The sequence below is a fragment of the Alexandromys fortis genome, unplaced genomic scaffold (genome assembly GCF_014885135.2).
Source record: "Alexandromys fortis isolate MF-2015 unplaced genomic scaffold, M_Fortis_MF-2015_v1.1 scaffold_133, whole genome shotgun sequence".
Taxonomy (NCBI): Eukaryota; Metazoa; Chordata; class Mammalia; order Rodentia; family Cricetidae; genus Alexandromys; species Alexandromys fortis.
The window spans coordinates 1,913,490-1,930,776 of record NW_026068030.1 but is presented as its reverse complement, the minus strand read 5'-3'; the positions used below and the strand labels follow the sequence as shown (position 1 = coordinate 1,930,776).

Below are 17,287 nucleotides of genomic sequence, written 5' to 3'. Positions count from 1 at the left end.
AGGTGGGTGGAGTAGACAGAACAGAATGCTGGAAGGAAGTGGAGCGATCACAGTGCCTCTCCTCTCTGAGCCAGATGCGATGAAGCTCCAGCCCGAGATAGACATACGCTACAATCTTTCCTGGTAAGAAACCACCTTGTGGTGCTATGCAGATTATTAGAAATGGGTTAGTCAAAATGTGAGAGTTAGCCAAGAAGAGGCTAGACATAAAGGACCAGGCAGTGTTTAAAAGAATACAATTTGTGTGTTGTTATTTTAGGGCATAACCTAGCCAGGTGGCTGGGAGCTGGGCGGCAGGAACACAGCCCACAGCTCCTTCTACAAATGGCTCCAACGTGTGGACAACTGTATCCACATAAAGCCTGAGACAGCTTGGGAAGTAATTCTAGAACAAAATGAAAGCATTGCACATGGTTTTGTGGTAGCAGCAATTTCTCAGTTCTGCTCTGCTTGATAGAGGCAAGCAAGCACTCTCATCTAAGAGAAGTTTTCTGACTCATTTTTAGCTGCAAAACCCTGAAGCTGTTTTAAGAGGTCCTGCTACAAAGCACTTAAATGGTGTTGATAAAAGCTGACTGCATGCTTGTTTGTTTTCAGTCATAGCAGGAAAAAAGTTGTGCTGTTTTAAAATGCTGGCTTTCTGGGCCATCCTGCCAGGGCAAACTCTGACTCTTTGAGGCAGGAGGGCTGGATACAGAGAAAGGACTTGAGTGTTGTCTGTGGACATACTGTTGTAGCTTGCTTGCTGGCAGGGACCTTGAAACACCATAGAGTTGTGGCAATAAAGATGGATACAGCTGGTACCTCTGCCATGAGGCTGGAAAGCTAAGTAATGGGCTGGATCTAGCAGCCAAAGCCATGGCTTTAGTTGTACCGATAAGTCTTGGTAAATTAAAGACTCAAATGGTCAAAAAAGAGACATATACAGTAAAATAAAGACTCAAAGTAGAAGGAAATGTCTAAATGGTTTACATTGTGTTAAAAAAAATTTTGGCTAAAGGTTAAAATTCTTAAAGTTAAAAGGAAGAAAGAAAGAAAAAAGAAAGAAAGAAAGAAAGAAAGAAAGAAAGAAAGAAAGAAAGAAAGAAGGAAGGAAGTTGGGTGTGGTAGTACACACCTTTAATCCCAACACTTGGGATGCAGAGGGAGACTGACCTCTGTGACTTCAAGGTGTGGCAGGACACACCTTTAAACCCAATGCCTGGGAGGCAGAGAAGGACAGATCTCTCAGAGTTCAAGGACAACCTGGTCTACAGAGTTATTGTAGGACAAAGACATACAGAGAACCTGTCTCAAAAAGTAAAAGTAAAAATAAAAGAAATAGAGGTTAAAATAAAGCTGCACAAAGATGGAAAATACACAGAGAATCTTGATACTGTATGCTATTATGACTTTTCAGGACAATGAGACATGTCTGCTCCTGGCAGCACCAATCCACATCAAGAGGAAGTTGGGCATCAAAGAGGCTACTTATTGAGTTTGATAGACATTTGGGTGAGAAACTGCTCTTGCCTGGACTGACACATAAACTGGACACAAAGGACTCGCAGAGAGAGGACTGCTGAACTTGCCTAAAGGTGAGATGGTCTTTCGGGGTTCCTGATTCATGAAAGAGTCTGCAAGACATTCTGCAAGACACAGCAGATAGTGACTGAACTGTCTGAAATTTCCTGCTTCATGGAAAAAGTCTGCTAGATACTATGGGCTTGTAGGCTGAACATGGATGCCCCAATGGTACAGAGGAACTTTGGGTGACTGGCCAGGCAGCAAGATGTCTCTGTCACTTCTAGAGTTTTGTAAGTTGCTTACTTCTCATTTACTTAGGTAATGTTATATCCTTCTGTAGTCTTTGATGGAGTTGAAGAATAGATAGATAGTTATAGTTATAGTTTTTCATTGTTATGATAAAAGATAAAATAGATATAAATATTGTAACTGTAATTATTGCTTGATAACTGTTGTTATATGTAATTTTGCTATGTTAAAGCCTTCTTTTTTTTGTTTAAACAGAAAAAGGGGAAATGATGTGGGAATGTAATTTGTCAATCTGTTGATTTTATTGGTTAATAAAGAAACTGCCTTGGCCCATTTGATAGGCCAGCCCATAGGTGGGTGGAGTAGACAGAACAGAATGCTGGGAGGAAGTGGGGCAATCACAGTGCCTCTCCTCTCTGAGCCAGATGTGATGAAGCTCCAGCTCGAGATAGACATATACTAGAATCTTTCCCGGTAAGACACCACCTTGTGGTGCTATACAGATTATTAGAAATGGGTTAGTCAAGATATGAGAGTTAGCCAAGAAGAGGCTAGATATAATGGGCCAGGCAGTGTTTAAAAGAATACAATTTGTGTGTTATTTCGGGGCATAACCTAGCCAGGTGGCTGGGAATTGGGCAGCAGGAACGCAGCCCGCAGCTCCTTCTATACTCTTGCTTTATTCTCCAAATAGCTTTTTATACCAAAATATAAACTGAGTGGGAAATACACCAAAATTCTGTCTCCTAGGTAACCAGGTGAATGGCTTTTAGTCATGTCCACAACTACCTGTGTGCTCTGTATGCTAGCTGGCATGTAGGCTTGAATCAGCATCTCTGTCAGGCATCCTCCAAATTACAAAGAAAGGAGCAAAACAACATCCTTACTTTTTTTAGGGCAGCGGCAGCCTATCTGGAAGGCTATGTGACCATCATCAGATACTGACTATGGCGTAGAGGCTGGCTGCCATACCAAATAGAAATGTGGGTCTACAACAAATCTCTGTGAGTTTAAGGCCAGCCTGGTCTGCAGAGTGAGTTTCAAGACTGATTTCATAGGTACTGAGAAACCCTGTCTCTAAACCAAAACAAAGCAAAAAGAAAGAAAAAAAATAGAAACAGAAAATTAGTATAAAAATTTTTAGAGGAGACAATGAAACACTAAATAATGACAGTTTTTTAACACAGAGACCAAAGAGTAAAAGTCATTATTGAAGCAAAAATTAAATGAAAAGTAGATGAAATGATTAGAGTATATTTAAATCTTCACAGATAAATATAATACAAAACATAAATCCAGCTTGAGATTCATTGCAACATCCATGGGAGGTGGCAGCAAATATAAGTTCCAACATTGAGTGTGCTCACTGCAATCTACTGAACATGCCTGAACTGTGGAAGAAAATTCCATAAGGCTATCCAATTGGGAGGAAATTAAGACTAGCCTTAGATGTTTCTTCAGCACAAGTAAATTACAGATGTCAGAGAGAGTGCTCATTACATCTTAGACGAAACTCTTTGACCCAGTAACACTAAATTCTAGTTTCTTTTTTCCTTCCTGCAATGCAGCTAAGGCATTTTCAATCTCTATAGGTAAAGAAATGCAAACAAAAACTGTGTACATTCATGTGTACATGTGTGCACACATGTGTGTTTGTGCATGTGTGTGCATCCTATTTCCTCTGTAAGAAAACCTCCCTTTAAGACATACCTGTAAACCATACAGCATACAATTAATAATTAAAAACTTGTAATTAAATATTTTCAAAAACTGTATATATTGCTGGGCAGTGGTAGTGCATGCCTTTAATCCTAACACTTGGGAAGCAAAAGTTGGTGGATCTCTATGAGTTCAAGGCCAGCCTGGTTTATAGAGTGAGGTCCAAGACAGCCAGAAAAACACAGAGAAAACCAGTCTCAAAAAAAATCAAAGCCAACAAGCAAAAGAAAAAAAATAAATATTTAAAAAACCTTTATATCTTCTCTGGGAATATAACATTTCACCTTTAATTCAGCATGAAGTACTTGAATAATTTTTATTCCTTCTCTGAAAGATGCAATCATTGTGGTTTCACTGTTTGTTATCCCATAATATTAGGAACTATGAATATAATAAAACAAAATAATATAGAGAAGAGAGTGTGTAGGAGACTTGCAAATTAGACAAATAACCAAACAAGCAAGAGCATACAAATAAAGGCAGATTTTATAAACTGTTACATGACTAGCTCTTATTGATAATAGAACCACACTATTATTTTGTCACTGGTATTGTCATTAACAAAATTATCATGAGTATTCCTGCTGCACCTGGCATTCCTCTTAACACAAATTATAAATATCATGCATGACACTGTCATGGTTTGAATGCAAATGAGAATTATCCCCATAAAGCTTTCATGTATGAATGATTGGTCTGCTGTTGGTGGTACAGTTTGAAAAGTATTAGAAAGTATGGTATTACTGGTGATGTGTCACTGGGGCAGAAGTGTCAAATGATTCAAACTATTCGCAGTGTGCTGCTCTGTCTTTTGTCTGAGGATCAAGGTATGAACTCTCCATCATTCCTGTTACTAATATTTTGTTTCCCTATCATGGACTCTAACCCTCTGAAACTGTAGTGAGTAAAATACTTTCTTTTGTAAGTTGCATGGTCATGGTGTTTTGTCACAGCAATAGACAAATTGCAATGACAATCTTTTATATTCTCTATTCCCTCAATCATTGTACGGTAGGCTTTATATATTTGATGAATGTAATAATTCCTTACACTTTATGCTGTTACAGTATTTAATTTGAGAGCATAGATACCGAGTCTCAGAGATTTTGAAATATTTCCTAATATTCTTACCAATCTATCACTATGTAATGAAAGTTTAAAAATCAAACCAATTTTATTCCCAAAACTTTATTAAATAAGCTTGTAATTGGATTTTAGAAATACCACTGGAAACTCTTAAGGCAGCATGGACCAGCAGATTCACAGTTTCTTTTTAATATAATTATACTCATTTAAGTGAAACCATACACAGAAAGATAAATATGCCAAAGTGCTAGTCTGTATCTTAACCCTGAAGTGAATATCATTAGGATTAATTTAGTTTGCCACAAAACTTTTAGTTCCATGTGTTTTCTGATGAAAAACAAACACGAGAGAAACGCAGAAGCACTGACAACAGCCCAGAGGTTGGAAAACCACCACAGCATCCTTACAACTGGTCAATAAAACCTTTTATAAACTGTCACCTCTCGCCTTTGGCCATGCTACCTTGTAGTGCAGAACAGTAATAATGAAGATTTAGAAGGGAAAAACTTTCCATCTTCATTTCATAATCATATTAAAGATGTGGATCCACTTTTAAAATCTTATAATTGCTGATTAAATTTGTAGGAAATCTTTGGCAGGCAAACTTATTCAGAAATACATCCTTCAAAAACATAGGATGACAGTAAGTACATGGGTGACAAATTCACTCCTTTTGATGTGCGGTAGTCAGTCTTGAATCTCTTGGGTGCCTTCATTCTTTCTGTTTATATTGTTGACTCAGTGTATGTTTCCCTTAACCCACAAAATCCATACATTCCACTCATTCTTCTCCACAGTATAGCCTTCATATACAAGACTATCCTTGCCCATTAGCTAAAAGACGAAGCTGTCACTGGGTGTTACTTTCTTTTCCCATAAATCTCAGCCAGTATCATACAGGAATAAAATTTGCAATCTCAGCTTCTTGGGTGTTCAGTCATGTGCTAGTCCTGGCATGGAGAGTTGGAGGTAGATAACGTGGCCTCTAGCTATTCTAACCCATCACACTATTTGCTTCAGAGTACCATAATTTGGTGTTACCTGTCCCTTATGTTGCTCATCCAATTTTTTCATTGCTAGGAATATAGAACACAGCAAGAATTCATTCATTGGTTCACACAGCTGATACATTTTGGTGCCTACCATGTCTCAGTTCTGTTTTATTCATGGTCAGTCTAGACAATACGAGACATCTTCAATGTAGAAGCATCAAGTACTACCAAGTACTCCAAGCATGAATCTTTCATGCAGAGATCACCACCTATAATTCACTGTTAAATCTATTTATATGTAAGAATGCTTATCTTATATGTAAATATTTACCGATACAGATCTGATGTGGGAGTGATTTCTTACTAATAAAGAAACTGCCTCGGCCCTCATAGGACAGAAAATTAGGTAGGCAGAGTAGACACATTTGCTCCTGGCAGCACCAATCTATTTCAAGAAGAAGATGGGCATCGAAGAGGATCCTTATGGAGTTTGATAGCCATTTGGGCAAGAGACTGTTCTTTTCTGGACTGTTTAATAAACTGGACACAAAGAACCCACAGAAAGAGGACTGCTGAACTTGCCAAAAGGTGAGATGGTCTTTCCGGGTTCCTGACCTATGAAAGAGTCTACGAGACATTCTGCAGGACACAGCAGAAAGTGACTAAACTGTCTTTGGAATTTCCTGCTTCATGGAAATGTCTGCTGGATACTATGGGCCTGTAGGCTGAAGATGGATGCCCCGACGGTACAGAAGAACTTTGGGTGACTGTCCAGGCAGTGAGATGTCTCTGTCATTTCTAGAGTTTTCTTATTTCTTGTTTACTTAGGTAGTATTATATCCTTCTGGAGTCTTTGATGGAGTTGAAGAATGAATAGTTATAGTTTTCCTTAGTTATGATAAGAGATAAAATAGATATAAATATTGTAACTGTAATTCTTGCTTGATAACTGTTTTGTTATATGTAATTTTACTATGTTAAAGTTAAAGCCTTTCTTTTTTGTTTAAACAGAAAAAGGGGAAATGATGTGGGAGTGATTTCTTACTAATAAAGAAACTGCCTCGGCCCTCATAGGACAGAAAATTAGGTAGGCGGAGTAGACAGAAGAGAATGCTGGGAAAAAGAAGCTTTAGTCAGTGAGTCGCCATGATGCTCCCACTCCAGACAGACGCAGGTTAAGATCCTCTCTGGTAAGCCAGCTCATGGGCTACACAGAATATTAGAAATGGGTTAGAACAATATGTAAGAGATAGCCAATAAGAAGCCGGAACCAGCCAGGCCAGGCAGTGTTTGAAAGAATACAGTTTCTGTGTAATTATTTCGGGCATAAGCTAGCCATGCAGGCAGCCGGGTGCCGGGTGCTGGGGACGCAGCCCCGCCGCTCTTAATTCAACACAGATCATCCAAAAGACCAATCTGCTCATGTCCTATAAATATCAGTATGCATGATTCTGAAATAACTTTATGCAGTATTTACATATCATGATATATATTTCATTTTCAAAACACATTATTACCTTTGTAATTGTGTCAGAGAGAGGGGGTGTACATGTTTGTACAGCACCCCACCTATATACTGCACAGGGCCAGATGTATAGAGGTCAGCAGACAACACGATGGAGTTGCTTCTCTCCTTTCAACATGTGAATTTCACAGACTGAACTCAGGTCCTCAAATTTGTCAACAAGTAACATGTTGGGGTTTTGTTTGTTTTACTTTCATTGTTTCTTTGTGGATTTCACATCATACATTCAAATCCCATTTATCTTCCTGTCTCCTTGTATCCACCCTCTGCCTTTACAATCTCCCCCCAAAACAAGACCAAATTTAAAGAAAAAAAAACACACGAAGAAGAAGAAGAAGAATAAGAAGAAGAAGAAGAAGAAGAAGAAGAAGAAGAAGAAGAAGAAGAAGAAGAAGAAGAAGAAGAAGAAGAAGAAGAAGAAGAATCTAGTCGTTGAAGCTGTAGTGTGACCCGTTGAGGCACACAGTTTATCCTTTAGTCTGTTTGTCTCTACTTGCAAGTGTTCACTATTAGGGGCCATTGGTCAGGCCTGAGGCCTTGGCTTCTGTTACACCACCAACATTGGACCCCCCCCCTCCACTGGGGCTCCTCCTGAACATCCTGCCACTGTCTTTCATCAGGGAGATCTCGCTGCTCTGGATCCACAGGCTCAGTCCCCTTACTTGCTCCAAAAGTTCTTAGATTCTGTGGATATTGGAGTAAACCAAACCACAGTCCCAGTTCTGGGACTGGGTGGCATCAGGGCTACCAATTTGCCAATCTTCCCCCATCATCACTATCTTGGTGTGCTCTCCAGCACTGCCTCAGCTGGATCACCCAATGCAACCCACATGGAGCCAGTTCTGCTCTTGGTGCCTTCAGAAATGTCCCTCCCTCACTCTTATCACCAGGACCAGCTCCACTGATTTGACAAGTCAATATGCAGAGCCCTCTCTCCCGATTTCTCTAGGGGGCATAACAGGGAGGGGGGTGAGGTCAGGCCCCCACTTGCACTTCCCCAGGACTGAACACCTACAACCTCAACAACAGCTCCAGTGAGCAGTCCAGGCTGTGTCAGTTCTTTCAGTCTCCTGACCTGAGGCCACCTCTTCTGCCTGCCACGAGTAGCAAGGGGCAGACGTAGGAGGACATCTTTTGACCACTCATGCTACCACATGGCAGACAAGGGTGAGTCAGGAGAAAACATCAGTTCTCCTACTCTCATGCACTCAGGGTTGGCCCTCCTGCATCCTTCACCACAGGGTCAGATGTCGTGTGTGCTTCCTAGATGAAGTGTGTGGCTATACTAAGGGGTGAGCACAGGAACAAGCTCTCCTATGAAGGGTAGGACCAACTTGCCTGCTGCAGTAGCCAGCGAGGGGCTAGACGAAGAGTCCCAGAGTCAATAAAAGGCAAAACTGGCTCAGCCAAGCATGGTTCCAACATCCCTGTGTTAACACAGGCCATAGACAACATCACAGAAGCTAACTGCTGCAGGATAACATTCCCAGACTTGGCCCTTGGCAGCAGCTCAGCCTGATGCCGCCACAGTCATGGTGGCAGCACAGGCCTCTCAGATCAGCACAAGCCCAACAGAAGCATGATTTCCAAACATCAAATGCTCCCAGGTGGCTAGTCAGACCACATATATTCCCAGAGCCCATAGTGACAACTGGAGCCAGGACACCACCCCAGCCTCCAGCCTCCATAGCATCAAGGATCCAGACATGGCCTGAGGCAGGAGTCATGCCCACATGTCTCCACTGCTGGAGGTGGCAGCAGCATAGCCCCTAAAATGGCAGGGTCCTAGGACACTGACAGGTCCGAGATGGATGGTCAGACTCCGGTCCTCTGCATTATTCTCAGTGACAACAGAAGCTACAGACGTCAGCTCAGACCTTAACTGTTATAGTAGCATCACAGACCAAGACATAGTCCTCTGCAGCAGCCTTAGCCTGGACAACACCATGGCTCTGGGTGACAGCATAGGTCATGCTTATTAGGATGTCCCTAATCAACTTGACTCTTGGATACTCTCATGAACAGATAGGAGCCCAGACCCTGGGCACCTATGTGGACTCTGGTAACAGCATGGGCCACAGACATTAATACAGACCCTGGCCACAGTAGGACCATGGACCCAAACATGGTACTAAGCAGTAGCCTAGGCCCAGATAACACTATGGTCCAAAGTGGCAAAGCAGGCCATATGGACTGGCAAGACTACCACATGAACAATGGCCCTCGGATATCAATATGGCCCCAATTGGCAGCCTAGACCCCTGACATTGGTATGGTCTTCGATGGTTTCAGGAGCCACAGACATCAACATAGATCCTGGATGTAGTAGGGTCACACATTCAGACCTGGCCCTCAGCTGCAGCATTGATCCAGATGACATCATGACCCCAATTTACAGCCCTGGCCACAAAAATCAGCCTGTCACCAGTCGTGGCTCAGTCCTCAGAAACCAACATGGTCATGGATGGCAGACCAGACCTTGTACATTCAAGTGAGCCCTGACATCAGCAAGTAATATATCTTGGTAATATCCATCTATCACTACCTCCCGCTAACTCCTGTTAGTGGTCCCACCACGCTGTCTCCCTCCTAAACTTCATGACTCCTTTTATTGTTATTAATAATCTGAGTCTAATTACTATTACACATATACACACAGGTGTGTAGCTATCCACTGGGGTATAAAACAACCAGTGGCCATATCGTTAAAAGAGGGTGACTCTTCATCCCTCAGGAATCATCAACTGCTAGCAGCTCTTCTTCTAGGGGTGGGGACTTGGGAGCCCCTCCCTTATTCCTGCAATGTTTTTATCTTGTGAAGGTAAAAAGCATATAAATAATGGTTAAATGTGCCCATATGTGCTCTCTCTCTCTCTCTCTCTCTCTCTCTCTCTCTCTCTCTCTCTCTCTCTCTCTCTCACACACACACACACACACACACAAACACACACACATACATACAAAGACACACACACAACATATTTATTCTTTTACAGGTTTAGAATTTTAATATTAGAGCCTAACCATGTAAATTTTGGTGCTAATTGGACCTTCATTAAAATAATGCATGCACCCTCTATATTTAAAGAGATATTAATATTGAAAATCAGAAGATGATTGGTTTTGACTTGGGTATATTATTTTACAGAAAACTACAAAACAGATGTGTTTAATTGCTATAATTACCTGTGGGTATACAATGAAATTTATACCTAGCCTTACAGTGCACATAGACATTGTCATTGTTAATTTCAATTTCCATTCTCCTAATACGAAGTTTTTAAGTTAGTGACAAACAGTCCCTGGTGTAGAAAGTTCTTCTGAAAATGTGTTGCTTTTATTGGTTAATAAAGAATCTCTTTTTGGCCTGTGATAGGGCACAGTAGAGATAGTGGGGAAAACTAAACTGAATGCTGGGAGATAGAAGGCTGAGTTGCAAGACCATGTAGCCCTGCCAGAGTCAGACATGGCATGGAACTTTACCTGGCAAGCCACAGTCATGTGACAATACAGATTAATGGAGATGGGTTAGTTTAGGATATAAGAGTTAGCAAGAATTAAGTGGCCATACAGTATTTAAATAATATAGTTTCTATGTAATTATTTTGGGTTTGAGCTGCCAGGAATGAATGAGAGGCCTCCCCCCAAAAGTTTCCCTTTCCTTGTTTTTTCTGCTACTTTCAACTGCTAGCCAAAAAGTAGAAGGTGGACATCCAGGTGTTAGAAAATGCCTACATCTTTTCCCTTCTCTCTACCAAGACACTGATTTCTTAATGCCTTCCTGCATTGCACCCATCTACAATCTCTCTTTGTAACCTGTTTAAATAAAGGCAAAGTTACTCCCTCTGATGTTGCAAGATGAAACATATTAAAATATGACTTTCATAATATCTTCTGCTTAGCAGTTTCCACAAGATCATTACAAGGAGATTATGAAATGCATTCCTCTTGTTTCTTAAAGCTATCCCTGAGCTGTCCCTGGCCTTGTTTCCTGGCATTAATTTCTACTCCTCAATACAAAATAAGTATTCATCCATCAGCTATCCTCTAGAATTCTTGCTTTCTCCACTCCAACCACCTAGTTTATGCCTCTTCCTCTACCTTTCTTGGGCTGCCCTGCTTCTTCTCTATAATATAAAGGATGTAACAGACAAGTATGTAACAAGAAAAAAATAACAGCAAAAATTATATCTTCTCTGACAGCAGTATTCATGGCTCAGATGATTGCAGCAAATACTTGATAATATCAAATCCCTCATTGGACCATCCACTTAGTAATAATCTTCAACCAATCTTTCAAGGCATAATTGTATGACAGTAGATCAATGATCAGAAGATACAATAAGCTACTCTCCTGGAGTTTATATTAGCAATAATAACATAAAAGTATATCATGTTGAATGAAATTACCTGAGTGCTGTGTATAAAAGCAGCTTTAGTGTTTGTTTAGGGTTTGGGGAGATGACTCAGTAGGGTACTTGCTAGGCTATTAAGGTTTTAAATTCTGACATATCACCCACACAAATGCCAGCATGACAGTGTAGACCTATAATCCTAACTCTTTAGAAGTGGGAGAGGGAGAGTAAGAGATTCCTGGGGCTTTCTGCTCAGCCAGTTTACCTGATTTGGGAGAGACAGATGATAAAAAAGGAATATGAGAAGATGAATGATAAAAGAAGATTCCAGACACAGTCATATGAACATATGAGAGAGAGAGAGAGAGAGAGAGAGAGAGAGAGAGAGAGAGAGAGAGAGAGAGAAACAAAGCATGATAGTGAGAGTGGATTTGCTGTATCTAATCTAAAATAGAAGACTGTGGGGAGCCAGGCCATTTAAACTTCCACAGAATAGCAAAGAAAATCTCTGTTGATAACAAGTCAGGAAGAAGACAAATGTTGGGATTTTCAACATGGTGTCAAAGAAAAAGTGTACTGGATTTATCAGATAGTCTAAATACAAGTAAATAATAAAGGGAGAGATCATTCAGATGATGCTTTTAAGGTTCTGGGCTCAGGTCATCAAGTGCAAGGGAGCTTCCTGCCTCTCATTACTCTCCAGGGCCCAGGTGGTAACAGAGAGCCAATTTCAAGTTCCCCCATATACATCCACATGCTCCCCGTGACGCATATATGCGTGTGCCCCCCTGCCCACTAAAAAAATAACATTTTCAATGCTTAAGGACATTTTCATATCTGAGAAAGAAGAGAAAATAGACAGAAAAGTGTTGAAATATGGAGGGGCGGCGGGGTTGCATCCCCAACACCCCAGCCGCTTGGCTAGCTCACGCCCGAAATAACAACACACAAACTGTATTCATTTAAAGAACTGCTTGGCCCATGAACTCTAGCCCTTACAGGCTAATTCTCGCACCTGGTCTAGCCCATTTCTAATGATGTGTGTAAGCACCCCAAGGTGCGCTTACCGGAAAGATTCTAGCCTAAGTCCATCGTGGGTTGCAGCTGCCTGGGAGAGCTGAGCATGGCGTCTCTGCTCCAGCAGAGCTGTCGGGTCTCTCCGGGAGCAGAGCAGAGTCTGACCTCACTTCCTCTTCCGCCCAGAATTCTATTCTGTTTACTCCTCCCATCTATGTTCCAAGCTGAGGCCAAGCAGTTGGTTTATTATAACTTAACCAATGAAATCAACAGATTGATATATGACACTCCCACATCACTTCCCCTTTTTCTGTTTAAAAAAAAAAAAGAAGGCTTTAACTTAACATCCAAAACTCTAGAAATGACAGAGACATCTCGCTGCCTGGACAGTCACCCAAAGTTCCTCTGTACCGTTGGGGCATCCATCTTCGGCCTACAGGCCCATAGTTTCCAGCAGACATTTCCACAAAGCAGGAAATTTCAAAGGCAGTCACTATCTGCTTGTCCTGAAGAATGTCTTGCAGACTCTTTCATGAATCAGGAACCCCGAAAGATCATCTCACCTTTAGGCAAGTTCAGCAGTCCTCTCTCTGCGGGTTCTCTGTGTCCAGTTTATGCAATAGTCCAGGCAAGAGCAGTTTCTTGCCCAAATGGCTATCAAACTCCATAAGGATCCTCTTCGATGCCCATCTTCCTCTTGAAGTAGATTGGTGCTGCCAGGAGCAGAGTGTCTCATTGTCATGAAAAGTCCTAAGTTATTAAAACATGTAAAATGCCATATTCTCTAGCCTTTGAAAGATATGAAGAATGCCTATCTAAAATATATCTATGCACATCTAGAAAATCTTAACTAACATAACTACAAGCTTAACTACTATTAATGATTATTCATTAACAACCTATATACATTCAAAATTGACCTTAAATCTCTATCAATAAAGCAAAATCTATACTAATGCAAATTATTCATATCTATATCATATCCCCCTTTAAATGTAAAAGAACATTTATAAACCATATTTGGGAACATGGGCGCAGTTTTTTCTCTCCAAACTGCTTCCTGCTGAATGGGGGCGTCGTTAATTAGGTCTTTCATGGTATAACCTGTGTGCTAGTTTCATCTCAGTTGGCAGTTGAGCGAAGCAATTTTCTGAAGGTATTCACAGCAACCGTTCAGGAGGGCGTGGTCCATCATACCATATCGGAATAGAAGAAATGAACAGGGTCTCATCCTCTGTGAAAACAAAAAAAGAAACTCCTTTCCAAAGTATCATGTCCTTAGATCCAAATTTCAAAGTCAAGGCATCAAAATCTCTACGATGGATTAGTTCAGCAGCATTTATAAACAAATATCTTTTAGCAGCTGTTGCTCCTTCCTCAGCATTCAAACAATTCAAAGAGAGCATAATAGTATACAGTATCAAGATTCTCTGTGTATTTTCCATCTTTGTACGCTTTATTTTAACCTCTATTTCGTTTATTTTTACTTTTATATTCTCTGTATCTCTTTGACCTGGAATAACTCTGTAGACCAGGCTCTCCTTGAACTCTCAGAGATCCGCCTGTCTCTGCCTCCCAGGCATTGGGATTAAAGGTGTTTGCTACTACACCTTGAACTCACAGAGATCTGTTTGTCTCTGCCTTCTAGGCACTGGGATTAAAGGCGTGTGCTACCACACCTTGAAGTCACAGAGGTCAATCTCCCTCTGCCTCCCAAGTGTTGGGATTAAAGGCGTGTACTACCACACACAACTTCTCTTTTTCTTTCTTTTTTTTTAAGAACTTTTAACTTTTAGCTTGCATATATTTTTAACACACTGTAAATCATTTAAACATTTTCTTTGTCTTTGAATCTCTTTACTGTATATCTCTCTTTTTCTGACCACACGAGCCTTTAAATTACTGAGCAATATGAGTAGGATTAAAGCCGTGGCTTTGCCAGCTAGATCCAGTCCATTCCTTAGCTTTCCAGCCTCGTGGCGGAGATACAGGCTGTAGCCTTGTTTATAGACACAATTCTATGGCGTTTCAAGGTCCCTGCCAGCCAGCGAGCTACAACAGACAACAGTCAAGTCGTCTCTCGGTAGTTGGCTCTCCTGCCTCAGTCAGAGTTTGCCCTGGCAGGACGGCCCAAAAAGCCAGCATTTTTAAACGGCGCAGCTTTTTTCCTGCTATAGCTGAAAACCGAAAAGCATGCGTTCAGCTTTTTGTCAACACCATTTAAGTGTTCGTGGCAGGACCTCTTAATGAGCTGCAGGGTTTTGCAGCTGAAGCTGAGTCAGGAAGCCTCTCTTAGATGAGAGTGTTTGCTTGCTTCTAACAAGCAGAGCAGACCCAAGAAATTGCTGCTATCAAGAAAACATGCTTTACTCTTTCCCAAGCTTTTTCAGGCTTTCTGTGGATTCAGTTGTCCACAAGTCTGGGCGCCATCTGTTGAAATATGGAGGGGCGGCGGGCTTGCGTCCCCAACACCCCAGCCGCTTGGCTAGCTCACGCCCGAAATAACAACACACAAACTGTATTCATTTAAAGAACTGCTTGGCCCATGAACTCTAGCCCTTACAGGCTAATTCTCGCACCTGGACTAGCCCATTTATAATAATGTGTGTAAGCACCCCAAGGTGTGCTTACCGGGAAGATTCTAGCCTACATCCATCTTCATCGCGTGTGCCTCAGAGAGCAGAGCTATCGCGTCTACCTGGGAGAGCTGAGCATGGCATCTCTGCTCCAGCAGAGCTGTCGGGTCTCTCTCCTGAAGCAGAGCAGAGTCTGACCTCACTTCCTCTTCCGCCCAGCATCCTATCCTGTTTACTCCTCTCATCTATGTTCCAAGCCATGAGGCCAAGCAGCTGGTTTATTATAACTTAACCAATGAAATCAACAGATTGATATATGACACTCCCACATCAGAAAAGGATTAGTACTTTGAGAAAAAAATGGCCTGCATTTTCACATGTTTACCTTAGTCCTCCTGTTAAAAGTTCAAATCAAAGATTTTGGGGGACAGTGGAATAGGAGTTGACAGAGCATGGAGGCCACTGATGATCATTAGGTGACACATGGCAGAACTAAACGGTGTCATGTTCCATACTTTAAGATAAGCCAGTAAGCAAAGTCAAGCTGGGGCCATACACATTTCATTAGAAGTTTAGGGAAACCAAGAACTACATGGGAAGCCAATTACATCTCTCAGAAAGGAACACAGGCAGGGTCGCTTTCAGTTCAGCCTCATGCAGCAGATGGTGACCGGCATCACACTGATGGCTGGAAGCTTCTTAACTAGTTTCAAACCTCACTCTGCCCATCTACCCAGAGCCTTCCACAGAACTGGCCTTCAGTAAACACTCATTAACTGGAAGCTCTTGTCACCGCTGCATCCGACTGTCAGGGAAAACTTTACTATGACAAGTCTCCTGGAGAAGGCAGCACCCTGGCTGGTCTTGGCAGTAATTTGAAGGCACTACATCCGATACGCACTCTGAAAGTCCTCCAATTAGTATAAATCCTTCAGGTATGGTGCCCATTTCCAAGCACAAAGTGGCTGTGGCTAAGTGGCGATAGATATTCATCCTAGCCCCTATCTTTTATTCATGTTCACTTTAGTCACATTTACCGGTTGAGGAGTCTATTACTTCAAAATGCCTCCCAAGAGGAAGAAACGGGTACTAAATAAATCAGTGTATATCTTAAGTATCAAAGAATATTCCATATGAATTTTTTCCTTAGGTTTCCGGGCCAGAAAGCAACCTAGTATTGCTAGAGAAAAGCAAAGGGGGCAATTTTTTTTTAAAAAAAGAGATGTTCCATCATTTCTACATGAACCCTGGATATTATATGGTGCTCACAATAACCCTCATAGATAGGAGACTGTGGGTGACTTAATAAAACTCATTCCCTGAAAAGACTCAAATGCATTCTAGTCCCAAGCTCCTAGTTCACAATATTTCAACAGTCACTGTTTAGAAGTCTAAGAGAGAAGCAAACTTTTCCACTGGCTGCCTCCTTGCAGGCCCGATGACCTTTATAAATGACAGCAAATCTCAGTTGAATGAAAGATGAAGGCAAAGAGGAAAACATTAAGATGTTTTGTCCTATTTTTTTGTGACTTGTTGAAAATAATCATGGGGCCTATTTGTCACACTGCAGCTTTGCCTCTTTTTTTCACATCTCATTTGACAAGCTCAATGAAAAAAGTGTAAAAGAAGATGAATTGGCAGCAGCGTCATTGCTGCTCTGTCTCCTGGTCATTCTAATTTTTCTTCAGATGAAATATATATACAATACCAAGTCAGTTAAGTGGAAGAAACATCTACAGGGAGAAGCAGAGTAACCAAGTCCTTTCTCTAGTCTAGAAACAGCTATTAAAAAATATCTGTCTCTTTCACTTTCAATAGCTTAGGCGTACTGCTAGTCTATGTCTGTGAGATGAAAATGTGTTTTCCCTTGGCAAAGAGGAATGACAGACGGTTCAGGAAGGAGGGGACTAAAGGACAATGGAGGAAGGGACAGGGAACTGGAGCTAAATAAATACTGGCAAAAATAAACCAAGATAAAGATTCAATTCTACAAGATAATGTCAGGAAATATCTTACACTCAAAAATGTAATAGTAGAGAATGAAATATATGTGTAGATTAATCTAAAAGTTAATCAAGTTGGGGAAGTATATCACAGGGTCAAAGGACCATCATGCAGAAAGCTTGGTCGCATTGTGCTCTACCAAAGGTATAGGAAGAATAATTATCCCTTAGTGAGATAATGTATTTTTCCTGCCCAGGACTCATACTGTCTGTGCAGTCCAGATCTGGCATGAAGTTCTGTTCAGTTTGCCCACTTTAC

General features: G+C 41.3%; 1 long non-coding RNA gene across 1 annotated transcript in view; it reads right to left on the bottom strand.

Moving 5' to 3' along the window:
- The window catches only part of LOC126515084 (uncharacterized), a 311,618-nt gene extending 296,680 nt beyond the window's left edge, over positions 1–14,938 (bottom strand). The window contains exon 1 of the long non-coding RNA XR_007595746.1: positions 13,554–14,938. This is a non-coding gene — a long non-coding RNA (uncharacterized lncRNA). The remainder of the gene's footprint in view (positions 1–13,553) is intronic.
- Positions 14,939–17,287: the final 2,349 nt, after the last annotated feature.